We start from the raw sequence: 24,324 nt of genomic DNA on the forward strand, positions 1-24,324 counted from the left end.
TTCTTGGGGTGAGAGCAAGGCAACAAATATGAATCGTGTTTAGAAACCTAAGCAAGGAAGAATGTTGTGGCACTGAGATGCAACTTAATTTAGAAGTTAATGAGCATGATGTCACAGCGTTGATATAATCACATGCACTGGAACTCAGTAATGAAGACCTGGTGGAGATCAAAGCCCAAATGTTAGAATAAGAGGAAACCAAAAGTGATATCGAAACTCCTGAACCAAGTTAATTCAAAGTTAAAGAAATAGCTGATGCCTTTCATCTGTTTGCAGAAATGGCAAAATTTGAAGAGCAATATCCTAATGCCTCTAGATTCACCAGTGTATATAGTGGTGTCACCAAAGCTATTTGGGGTTACAAAGACATTTAGGAAGAAAAAAGAAAGCATCTGTTTGGACTTCATTGCATCAATTCTTCACAAGAGTTGTAAAACCACTAGTAGCAACTTTTCCAGCTCTATGATGCATCAGTCTCGTTTACCGAAACTATAAACGTTTACGCATAAGGTAGAGTTGCCATGATATTTAAATTTTCTTAAAATTATTATCGTATCTTACTACATTGTCATTCTTAATGAGATTCAGTTTTGTTTTTGGTAAAATAAAGATATACGGCATTATCTTTGCATATGTTTCATTAATGAGCATGAACATTTACATACAAACTCTGACTTGCGTACAGAATGTCCTTAAAGACAGCACTCATTTGTTATCTGAAACCTAACTGTTAAAATTAATCATGCACAAATTCCCAATTTCTCATTTAGGAAATTTTATTAAAATTCCATCAGTAATGTGATGATCCTTATTGAAGGATCACCTGTCTTGTGAGTTTTTGCTAGCATATGGGATAGTCTCTCAAAAAAAGGTTTTACAGTATCATATTATGCTGTAATAATAATAATAATAATAATAATAATACTTTATCTATAGAAGGTGAATCATTATTTAAGGACTATACTCTCTTGAGGTCCTCTTAAGGAGAGTAAAACAAGGCACATTATATGAAGGTAGCAATAATTACTGTGTATTTTAACATGTTTTGTATTAAAATACTAAATTCCATTATCTATTTGAAACACACATGATATATAATATCTCTTCTTACATGCTGTAATGTTTTCAACAGATTTTACATGTAGTGGATGTTTGTTCTACAGAATTATGCCAAAGTATTGGAAGCTCTTTTTAAATTGCTATGTTCTTGGTTTTGATGTTAGAAGGTTTCCATGTGATAATGATTTCAACTGATATTGTGTTGAAAAAGGCCTGAATAAGTCCTGAAGATACTCTGGTGCAGTTCCATCTGGATGTTTATGAAAAAAAAAGAACGTCCTTTTGAAATATATCCTGTCATATATTGTGAACCATTTGAGTTCTGTAAACAATGCGTTTGAGAGATGATCAATAGATGTATCTACAATTATTCATGCTGCTGATTTCTGAAAATTATAAATCCTGTCATGCTCAGATTTAACACGGTTTCCCCATACATTTAAACAATAATACTTTGTTGGAAGAATATATGACTTGTAGTATAGATTGCGAGTTTCCATGGGTAGAGGAATTTTGGTTGACAGTGTTTTAAAGCTTATCAATATGGTCGTCCCATAATAAATTATTATCTATGGACACATCTACTAGCTTTTCATGTTTGACATTTTCTAATGGATGATTATTTATTGCAAGAGATAGCTCTGGGTTCCCTGACTTGTGTAGCTTTTGTGATGTCCCCAAAATCATACATTTTGTTTTTCCTTCATTAATTGCCATTCTATTTTGTTGTGCCAAGTTTTGGACTCTAATAATATCTGAGTTTAATCTCATCTGGATAACTTCAGTATAGGAACTAAATATATACAAGGTTTCATCATCTGCAAACAAATCTGAATTTGTTGTTTCATTATTTAATGGTATATCATTGATATAGAAAAGGAAGAAGAGAGGACCTAAAACTGAGCCTTGAGGGACACTGAATGAATAGTGCGAGTTTGAGAGCAAATATTGCCAATGATTACTTGTTAAGACCTTTGGTTTAGGTATGACCTAAACCAGTTTAAAGAAGGATTATCAAACCTGTAACAGTTCAACTTTTGCAGCAGAATTGCATGATCAACAAGATCAAAGACTTTCTTGAAGTCAAGGAAAACAATCCCAGTCATAAGTCCATTATCCATTTCCTTCAGCTAAAGATCAATTAATTGGGTTAGTTCTATTTGACACGAATGGTACTTTCTAAATCCTGATTGCGCTTTATGAAATAGAGAGTATGTTTTAAAAAATTTAACGACCTAAATGGCTGCATGCTTTTCATATAATTTTGACAATACAGGTAGAATTGATATTGGTCTGTACGTCCCTGGATCCTACTTTTCTACTTTCTTAAAGACAGGTGTAGAGACTGGGCAGTCAAAATAGTGTGATTCTATGAAGCAATTTTACAGTGCCTTACCTTGATTTAAAGAGGTGGAGAAAATGCTTGGAATTGGTCCTCCTGCCCAAAAAGAAAATCATCCCAAAAATACATGGCAGACCTGGCTATACACAGTTTGTTGTTGGGTGTGTGCCTACACGAGCAAGTACAATATAGTTGTCCCTCTTTATAATGCACCTCAGTACAGCACCTTTCCTTATATAAGATGGATCTGCTCATTGGTCCTAATGTTTGGATGAATTTGAACCTACCTCAGTATACAGATGACAGCACTTTTAAATCAGTAGTTTTATGATTTTATGATTTGAATATATCCAGATGTGAAACTGCTTGCTAAGTATAAAATGTATAGCTTAAATAAGACAATAAAGTGATCAGGTGATAAAATAAACATATGTATTCACCGAGTAACAAATACATTTTTCCATTCAAACATACATTTCGAGAGGAATCCATAACCATCAAGACCTCTACAGCTGAATTTTAAAGCAGGTTTCATGTCACAGGTGACACTAGTTTCTTCCAGAATGATATGGCAATTTGACTATTAAACTGTTAAATTAAAGAAGTGCCAAGTTTGATTCTCAGCATGTGAACCCTATGATATTATTTACTTCATGTTGCTGGAAAGGCCAAATAATGAAACAACAAAACCACTATGGGAACAAGTCTGCATAACATAAATTAATAGATGAAGCTGGGCATTGACTTAAATACCATAAATGGGGCACAGAAGCATGGCTAAATCTAAATTGTGACATCCGTGCTCCAAAAATCTGGGCTTTTGATTTTTGCCATTAAAATATCTTTTCCATATCAAATAACTTTTCAGCATGCAGCAATAAATTATTTTCTTCGATCTATTTAGAGTATACACAGTTGAATGTTTTGTTCAAAATAATAATATTTAAAATGAAATTATAGAAAATGATTTATTGTTGGATGCAGGAAAAGTCTTTGGTTGTAAGATGTGCCAGCAGTATGGTTGTGTTTGCTCACTCATGCCTCCCCATTTAGCAATTTACACACACACACACACACACACACACACACACACACACACACAAGTACATTGCTTTATTGTGGCTGTAATATTTGAAAGTTTTCAAAGTTGGAAGATCTATTTCCTTGTTTTGGGTTTATTTAATCTCAAAATATTTTACGGGCCATCTAGCCAAATGGTCAAAAGTGATTGCCTTTACCAATCACTGCCATCTCATCTTTGTCCGTGTGGGATAGAATTTCATCCTTAGTTAATGTCAGCATGAGAAAGCTCGCCAGTTCTTACCCAGGTTTTCCTGGATTCTTCCACTGCCAGTTATAGAATAGTATATGCTGCAAAATGGCATTAAACAACAATAAGAATAAATTATTTTAAGGCAAACATTGAAAAAGTCTTGCAGTTGTTGTTGATATCACTCATCGCTATTAATAAATCAGGTGGAAATGTATACATTTTGGGTGATCTCAACTTCACTTGGGCTTCTTGTTTGCTGAACGTATCATCTGTACTCACTTACATGTCAGATAAAACTGTAAACAACAAAGACCTAGATCTGTCATAGCATAATAAGCCTGCAGATTAGGGTCAATATTGCTTGTTCTAATGATTACTAAAAACAAACTGCACAGACCCAGATCTGCTGGCACATTATGCAACAGCAGATCTGAGTGTGCAGTTTGTAGTTGGAATCGTCTTGTAAGTGAGTATATATAAATTTGTTTGTATTGGGAGGGGCTCCAAAATTATTATTTATGGGGTGGCTCAGAACTATTTGCTTGTATCAGGGGACAACTATAGTGAACACATTTTGATTGATCCCTCGGATGTTAGGTCTGTAATAGTTCTAGGTTTAATTATGATATTTACTGTTTGTGCTAAATTAATTGCATTAGTGATAAAATGGGCTGTTATAATACTTTCTCATTTGTATATTTACTGCTTGCCAATAAATTGTCAAAGTACTTCTCTATACTGTAAGAATGTGCCAGTAATTATAATATTAGTTTCCAGGAGTAGAAAGAGCAAACAAAACACTTGTGTATTGAGTCAATACACATTTATCAGTATCTCAATTGTTTATCAAATGCAAGTTATTTGCTATTACAAACATTTCAGATGCAAACTGTTTTTATTGTTTATTCCCACAGGTTCTGTATAATGGAATATCAAGAGTGTTTAAACTGCCAACTTTGCTGAATATTTATGAAAACTTTATGAATTTTTACTGCATGTCTTCATGCAGAAATTTTGTTTGTACATATTGTTCCTTTTTTGAAGTTTTGCTGAAACATTCTGAACAGTTAATTAAGGAACTGTAGATGCATGAAAAATCTAATTCATTCTTACTATTGATGACAATGATGATCATCAGCATCATTATCATCATCATCAAAATAAGCATTGGTACCATTGTCATGTAGATTTTAGTTCCAAACAAATATAATTTTAATTACTTAATTGAATTTTCCCAGTATTGTAGATTTTTGGGTCCAAAATGTTACAGGTATTAAGCAGAAAATGTCATCAGCTGATCAGTGTATACAAGATGCTTGTGGTATAGCGATTTGTTTTAGGGACACTTCAGTTTAAAAACATTTCTTCAGCAACAATTAACAAATCCCAAATTGATTAGCACAGTGGTTTTTATTTAAAAAGTATTGGTTTGGCTTTTAACATTTACCACTTAAGTAGATAGTAATTATACCTGGTTCATTAAAATAATTTTGTAATAAGTGAATGTAAAATTATGAAGTTTTAACAGTTTGAAATTTTACAAGTGACATAGTAAATTATAATGAAGTATCAGACTGTCAGTGAACCAGATAACTTTATAGTGAGACAAGGTTAGACCCCCATCCCTTTTCGATTCTTACCAACATTTTTATGCAATACTGGTAATTCAAATATAGATAGTGTGAGAGTGGAATAAATAATAACTGACTAACAACTGGTACTAAAGTCTGTGGAGTGTGGGCGTTTTGATTAATTGTTATCGTGACCAGTGCAAATGAAAGGTGTAAATTATCAGATTATACTCACTTTTCTTAATTTTTTCGTTATGTGTCTTTGAAGGTGATTAATACAAACAAATGCAACAGACCATTCTAATCAGTTTAGAATTTGTGAGCCTCATATGTAGTGGTTTAGTTTCTAAAGCCACTAGAATGATTTTGAAAAAATGAACATTTTTGTATCGGTTTTAATCACATTTCATATTTAGTATGGATCATTGAAAACTTAATGTTTTTAAGTTATACCATTAAAAATGCCCTTCATTTTACAGTCTTAAATGAATGGTTACATCAACTATGTTGAACAGCATAATAGTGGTGGGGATTGGCGCCATCATGTGACTAGTGTTGTATGTTTTATATTTTACTTCTTTTCATTTACTAATTTGAATTTTAATCTTTTCAGAACAGTGAGGTTGCATGGATAAAATCTTACATCAAAATGAGGAAATGCAATTCTTATATGCCCACTGAAGAGAACGAAAGGTAAGATCACTCTGTTTCTTTGCATTGTATTACATTATTTGATTGCATACACAATTTATATTAATGGCTGATTGCCCGGATGTACAAATGTTCCTAGGAAAAACCTCGGAGCATTGGTTGCTGACTTTCTGAAGTAATAGTCCAAGGACAAATGTTTTAAAAACCAATGTAACCAATACTCCAAGGTTTCCTAGGAATCCTCTGACATGTCCATGGTTTTCAGACATTCAGAGAATTCCTTGGACATATCGCAGGAAGATTCCTAGGACATATCGTCCGAGGTGTCTTTGGACATACTGTCTGAGGATTCCTATGTTATATCGTCCGAAGTTTCCTTGGACGCCTCCCTGGCATAAAACATCAGACCAACAATAATGGAGCAAATATTACAGACTATAAGAATTTCGAAAGGTCCAAATATCAAGAATGCCCATACAATTTCTTTAGTGCCATATTATCCATTTAATTTTGAAAATACTTCTATATACTGGTTTCATGATGGTTTTAGCACTTCACTGATTTTCTTGTTTATCATCGCCTCTTTGATATTCTGCCATTTCGTTTGGGTCAGTTCTGTAAAAAAAATATTGGTTGAAAATAGAAAATATGATGAATAAACAAAACAAACAGTACGCATAGAACATAACTGTTACTGGCAGCCTTAAATTTACAAATCATGTTTGGAATCCTTTAGTTCTGAAAACATAGTATATAACCTGAAAATGCTATATTTCTAAAACTGAATGTTCTTTGAATTTGAGACCATCATGCTAATCTTTTTTTTAACAAATACAGTCTAGATTATATTCTGTTCCTGGCATAGTGCCTGACAAGTTTAAACTAATGTATCATTATTTCACTGTATAGTGCAATGCTGTATTATCGAGGGCTTTATATTATCACGGGAAATGGGATTTTCTGATTAATTTTGGATACGCACCGTCTATCAGTTCTTTACAGAGGTAAAGTTGTAGCTAGTAAGGATGGAAATATTTTTTTGTGCAATTTCCTCTAAAATGTAAATAATTTTTTTATAAGTTTACAATGAAAAAGAATAAACACCTTAAGTTGATCATACAAAACTCCAACCGAGCTTGCTTTACCTGCATTGGCTTTGATTATGAAATATATTCAGTGTATCGTCTGATCTTTTATGATTATAAATCATATTCTAATAGTGACACGCGTCTTTACACAGTTACGCTTGGACGTTCATTCCATGGTAGCCAATATGGACCAAAATTGACAAAATGTTGCTTAAGATCCTATTTATTCTACACAAACAGGAAAGCATTAATAGCTCAACTATTTTTAAAATCGGTAATATTTCAGTAATAATAATAATATTAATGAAAGATTCATTTGTATATATAGATTTCTCTGACCACATTGCACTTACAATGTAGACTAAGTGATATATATTTTTTCATTTTTAATTTCTGTTATTGTTTTCATGGATTTTAACTTAATGGAAATGAGTATATTCAGTTCAGTCATTGCATTCTTTATTTTGGTGTAAATATTCTGCCAGTGCAAGCATGGACATTCCATCTTATGACTAAGTTGAAATTTATATTTATTATAATATGTGCGTGCTACCATACGTAAGTTAGGTACATACCACGATGATATAGAGTTGTTCCCCATGGTATGGTAATCTGTCAGCCACCATATGCGGTTTAATTTAAATTTAACTGATTGGGTTGACCAAGTTTTTTTATACGAATAGATAGAGGGAAAGGCAGAGAAACTTTACAACTTATAACAATACAGCAATAACATTGGTTTTAATAACACCGATAACAACATTAAGTACTGCGATAATCAGCGTTCCAGGTTACTGTAATCAACCCTTAAAGATATCACACAATGCTTGTTGCTTAGAAAGTTTTTAGAAATTTTGAAATTGCTGCATCTTTATCTTACCTTGGACTTTTGTGGCGTTACTGTCTTAGTCTATTTTGGTGTTGCTATCCTGGTGGTCTACTTTGTTGCTATTGTCTTAGCTGTTTTTGGTGGTTTTGGTGATTGTGGATTCAAATCCTTATTTATTTCAACCCTAAATTTTAAGGAAAAATTGCATATTTTTCAAATAATATGCCATACTTTCCATGCCATTTACTAGTGAAGGGAATTAATTACTTGGGGAACAAAATATACACGTTTATTGCTGGGAAAAAATGTGATTTGACATGTTGGTCTGTAAAAATAAAAATAATAATCATTTTAATTATGTAACCTGACATTCTTTATAAAGTTAAGAGAAAAGTGATGTTTGCATTTTTGCAAATTCGTATGCAACAGATAAAATAGAGCATGAGATGGGTATCATGGACGTCATATTTCCTTTTCAGTTAGACAAACAAATGAAATCAAATTAAAAGTTAAAAAGATTAAAAGTGTATGATGCTAAGAATTCTTCTAATGGGGGGGGGGGGGGTGATTCCAGCATGTATATAGATTTTGGTTCATTATCTCACATTTTTATTTCCATGTAAATAAGATGTGGAACCAAAATCTGTGATCCTGTTTGGCACCATGATTCCTGAACTGAGATGGTACACTGTAAAACCGATATCAATCAATCAGCATTGATTAAGTCAATTTTTTAATTCAAATTCTAGACTTGTTAGTTGTTTTGGTAATGACAAACATTATTCATTTTAATAAACTGTAAAAATACATTCTGAGTAAGTATAGAGAAATGTCTAAGTGCACAGTTAAAACAGACCAAGTCCATTACCTTGCTAAAAAATTTCCGTTTATATTTCTGAGCTATGTCCAAGCGAAAAAAAATGACTAGGTTATTATTTCTGTGGTTTTTCTAAGCCAAAAATAAAATAAGTTCTCTTATCCAAGGTTTTGTCCAAGGTATTACCCTAGGATTTTTGTAATGTACAAGGTAATGTGCAAGGTTTGCTTGTAAAACCTTGGACATAATATCAGCATTGTCTGAGGTTTCCAAGGCTTACATAGGAAGACCATGGAAAAACCTCGGATGTCCAAGGTGTTAGGTCAATATTCCAAGTTTACCCTTGGAATATGTATAGCCAGGTCATGTAATATGAATGTTCAGTTCCTATTTCCATATTATATACACATACTTTGAATTATTTACTATAGCATTTTCAGTGGCATCCTTTTGTGATATGTTATTTTTCATTGAATCAAATTTATATCAATCCCAATTTATTTTTAGTTCCATTCAGATCGTACTGTGGATATAGTTTGGTTATGATTTTGGGGAAAGAACTTGTCTGAAAAGAATAATTGGAGGCCTGATTTAATGGAGAATGAATGTGAATCAATGCAAATGAAATGGTGAATGTATTTGGAAGAAAGACAAAAAAGATCACAAATTCAAAACAAAGAATGCTAAACAGAAATGGAACAGTTTGAAGTGGCATTTAATGAATTGATTTAAAAATAATTTTTATCATGATTCTAAAGTTCACATGATAATCCAAAATCAAAGTTCTAACACTATGTAGCCCAAATTTAAAACAAACGTGTGGTTCTTGGTTATATTTTAAACAAAAATAAGGTTTAGGAAACTTTTGCTTCGGACCGATTTAAATAAAGCAGGAAAAGCTTGTATTATTATCATCCTGAATGATACATCAGTTGTAGTTATGTCGCTTTCATTGTGAGCTGAGTTTAAAAACATTTTTATTTTCATTTAATAATTTCTAAAAATAATTTGTTCCTGAATATTTCTTAATGGTCGGCAGGAAGACGTTGGGTCAGTTGGGTAACCAGAACCACACAGTTTTTATTTGGCCCAAACAACTTTTCAATCTATGGCTTACATGACATTTTATTTGGTTGAGTGAGACAGAAAACAACCAGCATTGATAGGATGACTTTGGATGTAGATTTTTATGTCTAAGAAATGAAGGCATATTTTAAATTTTGCTGACAAATGTTCTACAATTAGATTTTTGCACTTATTGCAGTTTTATTTTAATTTATTGTAAACTCAGTTGGGTTTTTGTGTGTTGGTGGGGAAGTGTATGCATTTGCTATTTCATTTATACATATAGTAACCTTTGATAATGCATGATATGAAATCAATTGCTTCTTCTCTTTAACATACCTAAAAACTTACCTTCTGTACATGTATTTCCATTTTGTTCCAATCAAGTGAAGGCAAAAAGAGATAATTAATGGAAGTGATGAATGAAAAATCATAATGCATTTTTGAGACCATAAACAAAGTGCTGATATGAATTTACATTAGCTGGAAAACAATTGTGATTGGAATTCAAACAAATTTAATCAAAATGAATTCTTTATATAATTTAAATGTAAATGCTATGTAACTGAAACAGAACTGAAATCCAGATTTGGTAAAAATTGCCCATTGATGGGTTTATTTTACAGTTTAGTTTAAAAAGTCTTTTTTATCCATTAACCCCTAATCATCAAAAGATGAGATGTTATCTTGTTTTGGCCATTGATGTCTTTATTTATTGCTTTGTGTTTTTTACACTCTTACTGTTTTGTATCCTATTTAACCTGTAGTTGTAAAATTTGGTATAAATTTGAAACTATAAAAACTGGCAGGTATAGGTCAAACACTAGCAGGTCTTCTTACGTTACTTCTCTCACTTTCTCATTATCTTTATTCATTGTATCTCTCTTGATACCACCATTGCCCCTACAGTCTACTTCTTTGTTTTACTTTCTTTCCTCTCTCAGAAAGGCTTCATACAATGTGGTGACTTAACAAGTCAGTCAGGAGTTATCTTTACTGTGTATACCTTTTGTGTATCCCTGACACTTGAGAAGTGTCCCCTTGTTGGAATCCAAGGTGGGCAGATGAGCATGGGTGATGAATACAAAACATAATGGAATATTTTTTAAAAGCAGCTCAGGAGTTCCAAAAAGTTACCAAACTCAGATGACTTTCATTCTTCATGGTCATTTAATTCGCAGACACTGAAAGACTTCTTGCCACACTATCACAATTTATAGTTAAAAAGACATTACTTGGTTTAGTCAACACACCAGAGCTGTTAAAAAACATAAGATCTTGTAGCGTGTTTATGGAGTGTGAGTGATGAGGACAAACTGGGAACTTTAAAAAAAATCAAAAATGTTTTTGATATACCAGTAACCATCTTTTGCCCATGCATATGTGAATTCATCAAAGGGGTTGAGTTGTTGTCATCAGTGTCACAGAAATCACTGATGGCATTATGACCAAATGTATCACTGCCATTGTTCAAATGTTTATCAATGTGGCAGAAATTTACAGGATGCCAACACCATTATACTTACCTTCAACACACTAACAATGCCAAGGGTTACAAAGTACAAGTTGGAATTTTACATGTCAGCATTGAGGTATACATTCCAAGTCGACTTTGATGTTTCAAGTGTTAGAAGTATGGTCATCATGATGACAGGTTCTCCAAAAGCCCAGTTTGTGATGGATGCAGCAACTATTCTTATTGGGAACCAGATTATCAAGCCACCCCACATTGTGTAAACTGTCGCAAAGACCACAATGCCAACTCTAAAGACTACAAAAGCTGGAAACAGTTGAAAACAATTCAGAATGTAAAGCAAACTTTAAAATATCCCCTTTCCAGAGTCAAAGGTGGTAAAATGTAGAACTGCCATACTTTCTCATTTGTAGTAAAGACCCTTCAGAAGATAACAAAGGATACACAGATCCAAACAAATCTACCCGATGCAGCAGTACCTTCAAATGTCCCACATTAGGATCCTGCAAATGACGATTTCCATCAGATAACATTCAGCAGTGACCCAATACAGCTGCATAATAGGTTGGCTACTTTGAAGATGTGTATGCTGAAGAATCTGCTCCATGTACTCAAGGTGGCTCCAAACCTAAAAACAAAAAATGTAACCTCATTCTTCTTCCTGATAAAAAAACATATAAAAAATTTCCTTCATGATAGGTCTAATATAATTAATAACACCATCTTTACATTTAATTCCTAATGAAGAACACCACCATACACTGGAACTGTCGAGGACTTAAAACCAACTTCAATTATATTCTTCTCCTTTTAAGTGAACAGTACCTTGGAGTGTTTCTTCGGCAAGAAATCTTTCTTAAAGATGCAGACAACATGACCCTCTTAAGAATTAATCCTTTTCTAACAGGGGGAGCTTCCATTGTTGTGAACAATAGGATCCCTCATAATGTGATCCGCTTGAACATACATTTACAAGCCATTGCTCTAAGTGTCACTCTTCATTGAGTGATTACATTAAGCTCCATTTATATACCACAAAACACCACCAACTAACTACCAGATGTATTAGACAACCTCATTCAACAGCTGCCTGCCTCATTTGTTCTACTCAGGGATTTCCAAGTCGGTAACATTTTATGGGGATCAAAGTACATAAATGATATAGGCAAAAAAAGGTAGAAGATTTTATCTCTAGACATGATTTGTGTCTAGAAAACACCAAATCACTGACATGTTTAATCTGGAATGGGTACATATACATGCATTAGTCTGACAATTTGTTCTCTGATGCTTTTCGATTATGATTCGAAGGATCCTGTTGACCTTCAAGGCAGTGACCACTTCCCAATCTCTCTAAGAAAACATTAACTTTACTATCAATGAGCAAATTCACACACAAGAAATTAGGCTGACTGGGCCAAGTTTGAAACACTCTGCAAATCTAGACTTAACCTCGAAGATACATTTTGCAACAGAAATGATCCTATTATTCATTTGATGGCCATTATATTTGAGGTTGCAGAAGAATCCATATTCTAAGTCCCCACCTAACCCTAAAAAAACACAGACCATAGTTCATTAAAGACTGCATCACATTGATTAGACAACACCCAAGTAGCATTGAGAAAATTTAATGCTGTACCTATGTCACTTTTTGCCAATTATGCCAATTATGCCGATACCATGTATAGTCGATTATTAAAATTGCCGATATCGATTATGAGAGCGATTATTTCAAGAAACCGCCTGTTGTACAGTGAGTGAAAGCACTAGCATTTGATTGACAAGTAAACCGTGCCCTATTTTTGTTATAACTAACAATGCTTAAAATGGGTGTGATTTGTGTTAACAGTTTAAATGTGGTCTCATGCTACCATACATGTGATAACTATTTCCCACATTGTATATCCCACCTTATTTCTTATTGTCAACTCATATATGCAAATAAAACTCTTTGCTAAATAACATATTTATTCCGGATTAGTTTTTTGAGGGCACATATGCTATGTGATATGTTTCTTCATTCCTTCTTTTAATTTAATGATGATATTCAATGCTTATATATACGGTACAGTAATACCAGGTCAAGTTGACTCATGTAAGTTTCATTGATGGGAATGGAGATCATATTTGCTTGTCTAGAAAACATCCACAGTATTCAGTGATCATTCCTAGGATTTAGGAAGCAGCTCACTAACATGCAAAGCTTGTAAAGCGCGGCCAAAATAAATTTCTGAACTCCTGGTTGACGGAGATGTACTTTGTGAAGCTAGCCATAAAAGGGGGGGGGGAATTTAATTCCTGAATGCATGATATCAACGGTCGCATTATACGTCACTTATCTTACATTGCAAAGTACGATCATAGGGTTTTAGTATTAAAATGTCATTATCTAAAAACAGTTTCTTACAAAACTATTATTTGGAAAATAAAATACCTAACAAAGATTTGCTTAATACCTGATGTTTCTATTAAAAAAGATAGACTGCAGGAAAGCAGATATTTACAACTGATAATGCATTTATTTAGCTATCTTTGGCTACAACATTAAAAATGGCTGGTTGGAGCAGAGACTCTGTGTTCCTAAAGTATTACTAGTGAACTATGACATCTAAATTGACATTCAGTGAAAATCTTTTTTCAATGACAGCTCCAGTCCATTAGTAATAAAGTCATTTGATGCCCACCCACCCTCTGAGGTCTCTTATAATGTATACTTTGGCCTATCTAAAAACTGACAAGTCACATAACCTGTTATTGTATCATGTCGTATAATCCCTAAAGGTTCATCGGGTTCAATTATATTATCGTCAAACTTCAGCTTGGTAAGTATCATTTAATTTTTCAAATGTGACCTACCCTGTTATGTAACTAAACTTTTATGTACCTCTAAAAGAGCAACTTCATCATATCAAACTTAGTCACTTTGACCTAATTTTAATTAATGATTGACTTTAGTTTTTGCAGCTATTTGTTCATTACATCCTCATTATCTTAGAAACTATTACATTTTCATTTATGAAACTTGAAATGTGGATACATCACCAGGAGAGTAACTTAACTGTAGTAAAGCTGACCACTGTGACATACACTTTTGAAACTTTAAATGTAGATGTATCACCAGGAGAGTAACTTGATTGTATCAAAGCTGACTGCTGTGACATATACACCTATGAAACTTTAAATATGGATGCATCACCAGAGGAGTAACTTGATTGTATTAAAGCTGAATACTGTGACATATACACCTATGAAACTTTAAATGTGGATGCATCACCAGAAGAGTAACTTGATTGTATTAAAGCTGACTACTGTGACATATACACCTATGAAACTTTAAATGTGGATGCATCACCAGAAGAGTAACTTGACTGTATTAAAGCTGACTACTGTGACATATACACCTATGACACTTTAAATGTGGATGCATCACCAGAAAAGTATTTATTTGCATTAAACCTGGCCACTGTGACCTAATATTCCTGATTTAGTGACTTCCATGTTTTCATGTATTTCTTCTTAACACCCACACTGTCTTAACCATATTCTGTCTAGATTCTAGCAACACTCTGAGTGTGCTCATTTCCTCGAGTGTTACTATAAAATGTCAAATTAGCAAAGGAATTTATGTTTACAAGTAAATCTTAAAGCAATAATAAGCACACACTCATTTTTCATGAAATATGTTAGACAGGTTTTCATGGCCCGTCATATGACAAACCTTGTAACTAGAGATGTAACTTTAAAATGTATATGTTAAAATGTATGGTAGGTTAATTTTCTATTATTTGTAGCCTTCAATATCAGAGTTCCAGAGAGCATGCCTTTCAGTGTATTTTACACATGTTTTTTATTCTACAAACAATGCACATGCTGAGTATGCATACTTTTTGTTGCATAAGAAAAGATCAGTTGTATTATTTTGTTTTTGCTGGTCATCATTACTGCAGTACAAATTTGAAGGAAAATCAGTTATCCATTGTGTCACCTGGGGATTAGATCTAGTTTATGATAAAGGCCAATAGAAACTAAATAAAAATCTTATTGTATGAAATATAAACAGCGTTTATGCAGCAAAACTCAAAAAAAATATAACATCATTATGGTTTGTTTGGACTTGACAATGGAATTAATATACTTACTATTAAATAACCACGGTACACAACATTGATTGACAATTTACTTTAATTTTATATATTCAAGCTATTAAATTCTAACCATTGTGTTGTGAATAATGTAAATAAAAGGGAATAAATACAGTGCTTGCTGTGTATACATTTCTAGATGGGAATGAGATGTAAAAAAAATTAGGTTTTGTTCATCACTTATAAGATCACTGCCACTGTGCATGAATAGAATTTTCACACAAAAAATTATTGGTGAAAATAGGTGTCAAACATAAAAATAAGTCTATGCATATGTTTTCTTTAGTAATAGGTAACTGTCGAATATATAAGGGAGATATGTATGGTTAAACCTCAGAAAGGGGCATACATATATATATATATATATATATATATATATATATATATATATATATATATATATATATATATATATATATATATATATATATATTATATATACATATAGTTTATTTAATAAGAGGTGTCAATTATGTAAGTGGGATATGTATGGTTTAATAATAATAATAGTAATAATAATGACCTTATTTAAAGACGGTAACACAATTAGCTAAGAGCTAATCTACCTTTAGGCCCTCATACACAGGAATTTATTTATTTTAGCTGCATCTCTGAAGCCACTGGATATATTATTCTTTGGAAGAAGGAAATAGAGTGGGCATTTCTAATCTCAAATGGGATACTATTCCAGAGCAAAGTTCTGGAGTACTGGAAACATTTTTAAAAAATAATTATATATATATATATACATTAATTTGGTTTTTCTCAAATGGATTTGGTCTTTAACAGGTAATATTTTTAACTTAACAGCTATTTTTTTTTTACCTTCTTTCTGGATTGATATTAGCCCAAATGCTCTTTTTGAAGATGTGCCAGCTTTGCTATGTTTTTATTATTTGAATTACCCCATACTATATTACAGTAGTCTAAATAGGGTTGTATATAACTGTTTTAAGATAGTTTTCCGTGTCTTTCAGGGAGAAAATGTCTTATCCTACTGAAAAGCCCTAAACTTGAATTTACTTTTTTATTGATATGTTTCATATGTTCAGTGCATGATAGGTTATTATCTACCAAAACACCAAGTACTCTATCATGACAAACCATTTGCAAATTGTTTTCCTTTCATGTCAGACACAGTTCATCACTATCAAGATTTGTCCTTTTTTGCCGTGTTGAGATAAGTCATATTTTAGTTTTACCAGTATTTACCACCATGCCATTGCATGTGCACATGTTGTCCAGCTTGTTTAGAGTATTCTGTAAAGAAATATTGAGTTCGTGCCTTGTGTTTTGGATGTCGGACAATGTTGTGCCATCTGCATGATGATATTGGTGGGTAACATTGTATTAACATTTAATATCATAAATGGGGTCTGTTATACAAAAATCTTTCCTGGAACAACAAGCATTCTTTATATAAAAATGTCTAATTTGGCAGGTTTAATTTCATGCACACATATTTTAGAATGAGAAGATTTTGTTTGGAAATTTAATTTTTCCTTTCAAAATGGATTTTAGAAATACGCAAATTGAAACCTATATAAGAATTTTTGTCATCTAAACATTGAGCAATATTATTAAGTTTATCTATTTAAAATGTTCTTGCTTCAAGATCAAGGTTTAAAAAATGTCCCATGAATAGTTCTGAATCTATATTTGGTTATTACAGTACATTAATATATATAATCTGGTTTTGCTCATTTGTCATTTGACTTTCTGAAGGTTGTGGGTTGTTTAAAAAACTTAGACCCTTATATTTGATGGATTTTATACTTTTTTTAGCATTTTATTGCATATACATTTTACATAATTTTAACATTTCTAATTTTCCTTCATGTTTGCATGTATTTTTGAAGGGTTTGTCTTTCTAAGGTTCTATCTGCAATTCTTTATATATTCATTTTTATAGTTTTACCTTTAATTAGCACTATATAGCCATTGTTGTGCTGACATGCTGTTGAACCCTAATACAAGCATGCAGGTACATATCATGTCACTCTGCATAAAATGTACTTTTTCCAGCATTTGTCAGTGTGGGTATGGCAAGGATGACAAATATGGCCATGAGCAAATTGCCTTTAGTCGCCCAAAACGAGAAGTGGAGAGCAGTGCACCCAAATTAAAATGGGATTTTCAAAGAGACACAGTAGCTGTACCTACTGATGCCTTTGGGGAGATTGAATTTGTTGGATGTGGAGGAAATATTGCAAAAGTAAGATTAAGTTTTTACTTTCCCTGCCAACAAATACAAATAGTATAATTACCATAATTGTACACAAAGTTAAATATATTTGTAGTTTGCATTTATATGAAGATAAATTGATTCAGTCATATTATGATGGTGTTTTGGCTGTTTTCACACATGTCATAGCTTGCTCTATGATTATTTATTGTAAACTGGAATAATGCAGATTATGTAGGGAATTGATTTGCAAGCCATATATCCCAAATAATTGTCAAATCTGACTTTCCCTCAAATCAGTCAAATAACATAAATAATTTATTTGACATAAAAGCTAGTATAGTAATAGCAATTAACATATAGAAAGAATAACTATGAGAATTCTTTTTGATAGATCAGACACCAATTTCCAGGTAGATATCAAAGTAAAATATATTCTATTAGAAGTTCATAATATTTTTGCAGACTTGAACTATACAATCAACTTTGTTTGACATAAACAAGAAAGCATGAACACATCACCAGATAATTTATCTTCTTAAATTTTACAGTTTGTCCGTGTTGACCGAGAGACTAATATGCCCACCATGTTGACACTGATGATGAATGTGTGGGGAATGGAAAAACCGAACTTGCTCATTTCTGTAACTGGTGGTGCAAAAAACTTCAATATGAAACCTCGCTTACGAGATGTATTCCGACGTGGTCTTATGAAGGCAGCATATAGCACAGGTTGGGATTAAAAATGTAGGAATACAAATTTCATGTTTTTTGCATTTTGGCAGATTTCGGTTTGTCCTGTTCGACTGTTTTAATGCAACATTATTCTACAAAAACGTTATTCTCATACTCGCTCTAATCTCTATCACTGTCACATAAAAAGCATGCTAGAATTATTTTAGGGGTTCCATTTTTTTTTTGTTTCTGACAGAATATCTGAATGTTAATGCATATCTGATGCAGTTTTCCTTGTCTTGGTGTAAACCTGTACACTGAATGTTAATATCTTTTTCAGAGAGGATACATAATATTAAATTCAATTTCATTTCAACCCCCAAAATATACATGCTGTGTTTGCGGATTCTGAAGTAATGATTATAGTGCTGTGAGGGTCATTAAGTTATTCAATATGGCATTATTGTTTCATGAAATGGAACTCAAAGGACCTTACTCAAGACATTGTGTTAAGAAATATGGTTGCAAATCCATGGGGTTTGTTTGTCACATAGGTGACAATAATCAAATATTGAAGGGGCTGCTGGTGGTAGAACTGAGACAAATGAAATCCCATTTGAAGGGTTACCTTATTACCTTATTGGGTCTTTTTCAAGGCTTTGTTGATCACCACAACACATTGCATTATTTGATATAATCACAGCATCAGAACACAATTGCATGATGCAGTTATATGGTTAATTTATACGTTATAATTTGCAGTAATTAGTTCCTCCAAAAGTAGATCACAATGGCCAACTTATCATGCTTTACAGTTTATTGTTTTCTTTCTTAATTTTGATCTATTCCTTCAGTGATAGGAATATATGTTGCATCCATTCATGGAAAAAGCAAAACTGGCCATTGTACACAAATGACTGCTGTGAACATGTTCACCTTTTAAAATTGGATTTTGAAGAAAAACCATTACACCAGACATCATGATTTGATTATTATTATTTATTATTATTATTATTAATTTTTATTTAGATTGTTTCATGTGCACTATGCAACAAAATGAAATTTACAGGTTTATATTCTCTCCTAAATTTATGTTCCACACAGGATTACTGTATCCTGGTCAAAATATACACCAATCTTAGTTTTGTTCATGATATCAAAACAATATCTGGATTAGTCGATTGCTCAATTTACGAAGATCAAAAGACAGCTTATTTATCTGAGAATTAGCCTGTGATACATGGAAAATCAATAGAAGCCATATATGACTATTCCTTGTGACCCAGAAACTAAAACTCCTTCTGCCTTTACTTATATGTTTTGAATATTGAATATCCCTTGACCCTTATGAAAAAACAACTTTACCCCTTCTCAAAGACAAATAGATGAAGGTATCTAACTATAACTGTCACACTGCCACAAAGGTGACTTCCATTTCTGCTGTGATTAAACTTTTCCCACCATCCAGCAAATAAATTGCTTTGACCCTCTAACTTTATGAAAAAAACTGCATATGTTTCTAATTGAACATTGAGACCTTTTTATGCCGTCAACATAACTGGAGTTAGGAGTACTAGTGAGATAAGAAATGTTTGCACATTCTTTTACCTGCTATTGCCTTCCTAACGAAGCAAAAATTCAATTTTCAGACTGAATGCAAGGATAAACCATGGATTGCTTAGGAAACACCTGGCTGCTAAATGTAGAAGACAGGTGACAATTATATACAATATTTATATAGGAAATTTGCCAGTGGGAAATTAGAATGGGACCCTGGGTGACTGAGTGATCATTGTTTCTCGCTTTCATAGATCACCATCATCTCACCTCTGTCTGCATGGGTTTGTGATTCCTGCATACAAAATGTTTGGTCACTATGCTGTATAAATAATTTACTCCCTACAGCTAAGCTGAAAGATAAGGTTAAAAAGGTTCATTTTGGGATTTATATATTGTCTTTAATATATGTTACATTGTCTGTTAGTAATCACTAATTTCAACTAATAATTAAAATAATATAAATGTGTTAACCTTGAACATATGTACTTGTACCCAGGATTTTTATATTGATAAATGTGGTTCAGAATAATTCATCAACTCTGTTTTTTTTTTCATATATTGTCTGTTGTGCATGTTATATTGCTGTTAGTAATTACTAATTTCAATTACTAATCATAATTTAAAGTAATACAAATTTGTCAACCTAAATTGTATATTTTTGTGCCTAGTGTTTTTAAAACAATTATATATGTGTTGCATAACAACCATCATCTATTTTTTTTCAGGGGCCTGGATCATAACTGGAGGAACCCATGCTGGTGTGATGAAACATGTAGGGGAGGCAGTTAAAGATTATGGTTTGACCACTACAAATCAGAAACCTGTTGTTGCCATTGGTATAGCTCCATGGGGAGTCATTCAGAACAGAGATGTCCTGACAAATGAAGAGGTGGGATGATTGAGGAAGCATCTTTATGGTTTGCCATAAATTGTGGAATGGATATCAGGGATCAAGATAGACTTGAATTTTAGGGAGAAGTGACTTCTCCATTTGGACAGAATAGAATATGGAGAAGTGAGCTAAACAGGGGAAAATTGGGCACAGAGCTAGAAACTACATACATACATACATACATACATACATAAAGAACCTTATTATAGGTTTAAGAAAAAGAAAACAAATGACAACAACAAAAGGCATTAAATACGTTACAGTATGTGTGCCTCATAACCAGGAAATTTACTGTATATAGTGTCAACAGGTTATTGCAACTTTGCATCATTGATAATATGACACTGTAGATAAATACCAAGGAAATTGTACACAGAGCATTCCCGATGAACCAGATTTTGTAGGTTCCTTAGTCTCAGTTCAGTTTCAAGGCTTTCATCCACTTATTTTATTAATTTTTTCCCGGCTGTACCTTTTCCATTGTATACTCTGGAAAAGGATGGAATACGATGGAAAAACATGGAAAACCCTGTAAAACTATGGAAAAATGAAATATTCTGCAGAATTTAGCATGGAAACCCTGGACATTGTGTATAGAAAATGCTGGACATTTTGGACTTTGAAATTTTCCAGCATGGAAAACCCTGGAAAACGATGGACAGTTTAGACTTATAATATTTTGGATAAATTTCAGCATGGAAAACCCTGGAAAAGAACTTAGTCAATTTTCAAGATTGGTACTAAGAATTATTTTTTATTACCTAAAGAAAGAGCAATCATGACTAAACTGCACTGCAACACAGATTTTTGAACTTGAAACTAAACTATTATTTCAAACCTATGATAAATATATAGTAAGAAATACAGGACACAAGTCAAATAAGCAAACTAAACCACACACACACTTGACCCCTGCTTTAGAAAGACAAACCACAAGTGTTGAAGTAGTGCATCATTTATTGTATGTACCACATACATAATTAAATGTTCGTTATCAAAAGAACATCACAAAACAAAAATGTTGGTGTAACACAAACTTTACATGTATGAAATGATATCCAGAAAAATTAGTTAAATCCTGACCAGAAAATATCTGGTGCATATAAAATCATAAATATGTCCAAATCTGTTCACCACATGAGCTTGACACTACAGTGTATAAGTATGAAATTCTGCCGTGCAATGGTGAGAGCCATTTTAGTCCTTTTCATGATGATTGGGGAGAACGGCACCATAAATGGCACTTCCAATTTCAACAGCAATAACAGGTTTTCGAAGACACTCGATCCTGTTTTTGATGACGAAAGGAAGTCTTTTTTCTTGTCAGAGCCAACTTCATTCCAAAGAGATGTTTGCTCATAATTATTAGTTGCACCTGTACAGCCCCCAGTTTCACACATTTCTTCTTTATTTGAGTACAATTTTTTGCAGATCTCACAATAAAAATTGTATTTGAGATACTCCTTACTGAATTCACATTTTTCCTTCAAATCTTTGACAATTGTCAATCCTGTGTTTGCTGAAGGAAGATACAACCAAATCAAGTCCAAAAAGTCACATATTTATCATTTGACAAATTATGTCTTGTTGGCAAAGCTCCAAGGGCAATAACATGTTCAGACTTTGTGATTTCACTACAGTATATATCTTATTATGGGGCTATGATATAAAGTGGGGGATCTGTGACGGTATGGGTAAGACTGAGTTGCTTCATTCACCTGATGATACTGTTCATCGTCTGAACTTGATTAAAACTCTATACTTTCTTCTGACTCACATGAAAAACTCATGTCACTGTCACCATATCTAGTTGATTCATCTGTTGATATTCTCATTATATTTGAAGAGCTAGTATTATGTACAGTCACCAATTTCATAATCTCCAAGACCAACAGAACTGGATTCACCTATATCAACAACACTGTAATAAGAAATAAAATTTTTAGTGAACATGTATAACTGATATTAAAATCTTGACATTCAAACATTATTGTTTTGTTGTGGGAATTGAATATGTACAGTTAATATTACACTGTTACAGTAGTTTAGTTTGACAAATCCAATGTTAATGCATGCATCGTTTAAACATGGGTAACGCAAACATCATACACAATGAATGCATGTAAATGACAAGTAATTGATACACAATAATATACTCAATCATACAAAGTACATGTAATACAACATACACTTCATAAATTTATGTAATGTTTTCAGAAAAACAAATCAAGTGTCATAACGTTTTAGGACGTTATAAGAAAAATGAAAGTAAATATTATATTTAACATTTTAAATAATTAAAATCTGAAGTACGATTAAATGATAATGCATAACAATAAATTATTATATCTTGTTCTGCAAGAATCAATACTGATCAGATATTTCCTGGAATTTTTGTAATTGGCTGATTTGGTTGTATATGGTGTACATTGTGCATATATTGTGTATGATGTGTTGGATAACCCATAGAGTGAATGTTCTGTTCAAACATGCACATTGAATATTCTGTTTGTAAATACTGAATGATTTCACCATATACTCAGATTTTGTTGAACTCTGAAAATTCCATTTCGTTTTCTATAGTGAAATTTGTTTATTCCTTAAATTATTGATATGGTAATGAAACTGTGTTTAAGCTATGAGCCATGTTAAGCTGTGAATGTACTAGGTAAGAACAAATGTATAAAGAATAATGCTTATCTTCACACAAATAAACAATGTTGTGGGAGACACTGCATATATTATTTACAATGTGAAGAAACTCTCTATTACTCCTGGAATTAATATTGTTTTCTCTTCCTCCAGTACATTGTGCTCTTAGGAATGGACTTTGTGGAATTAACTTCATACTGCTTACACATTTTGTCCTGAACGCCAGTACCTGTAATACACAAACAGCATTAAAACGTTTACGGACTGTATAGTCAGACTGATTATAACATTAACATATTGTTTAAAAATCATCTTCATGGTAAAACTTGTTTAAATTTTAATCTTGCTAAGATTAATGTCAAATTTTTCAAAATTTTTTTTTCCAGGACTTAAGTTATGATTTTACTTGTATATGTAGCAGTCTGAAAATTTAGCAGTAACCTAAAGACCTTTTTGGAATAATCTACAAATACTTAAGAAATTCACAACTTTATCATAATACCAGAGCAGTCCCTGTTTGGGCTTACAAGTATCACTGGAGTTAACATGTCCAAGACTGACAATTACAAGGTTATGCTTGTTAAAATAAAATTGCACAAATTAGGTTGCTTTGAAAGTTATATATATATATATATATATATATATATATATATATATATATATATATATATATATATATATATATATATATATATATATATATATATTGAAAAACAAAAATACCTACTCTAATTTTACAACTGGTGCAAGAGGAAACTTGTTTTTGACCTTGTATATATTTATATCTATCACATTTATTGAAATTAAACAGTCAATTCTTTTAACAACTATTTTGTATTACAATTATATAATGAATTACAACCTTGAAGCTTCGAACACAATTGTCAGTTTATACCAATACCAGGATTAAATAATTATTGCCCAATGCCAGTGCTAACAAATGACTATGCTTGTATCACGTGGGCTCCTATACTTGCTTACAATTTAATTACCAGTCATGTTGGGCGGTTAATCATATAGTCAATTTATATTTGGCAAACGAGATA

The 24,324-nt window shown here is 32.4% G+C and overlaps 1 pseudogene across 1 annotated transcript in view; it reads left to right on the top strand.

Annotated features, from left to right (window-relative positions):
• Positions 1-4,935: 4,935 nt before the first annotated feature.
• Positions 4,936-24,324, top strand: part of LOC149791816 (transient receptor potential cation channel subfamily M member-like 2) — a 167,240-nt pseudogene continuing 147,851 nt past the window's right edge. Inside the window, exons 1-5 of the transcript XR_016423306.1 lie at positions 4,936-4,944; positions 5,859-5,938; positions 17,340-17,529; positions 18,051-18,231; positions 20,460-20,623. The product of XR_016423306.1 is annotated as a transient receptor potential cation channel subfamily M member-like 2 (transcript). The remainder of the gene's footprint in view (positions 4,945-5,858; positions 5,939-17,339; positions 17,530-18,050; positions 18,232-20,459; positions 20,624-24,324) is intronic.

The sequence above is a fragment of the Sinohyriopsis cumingii genome, chromosome 9 (genome assembly GCF_028554795.1).
Source record: "Sinohyriopsis cumingii isolate HCF-2022 chromosome 9, ASM2855479v2, whole genome shotgun sequence".
NCBI classification, from domain to species: domain Eukaryota; kingdom Metazoa; phylum Mollusca; class Bivalvia; order Unionida; family Unionidae; genus Sinohyriopsis; species Sinohyriopsis cumingii.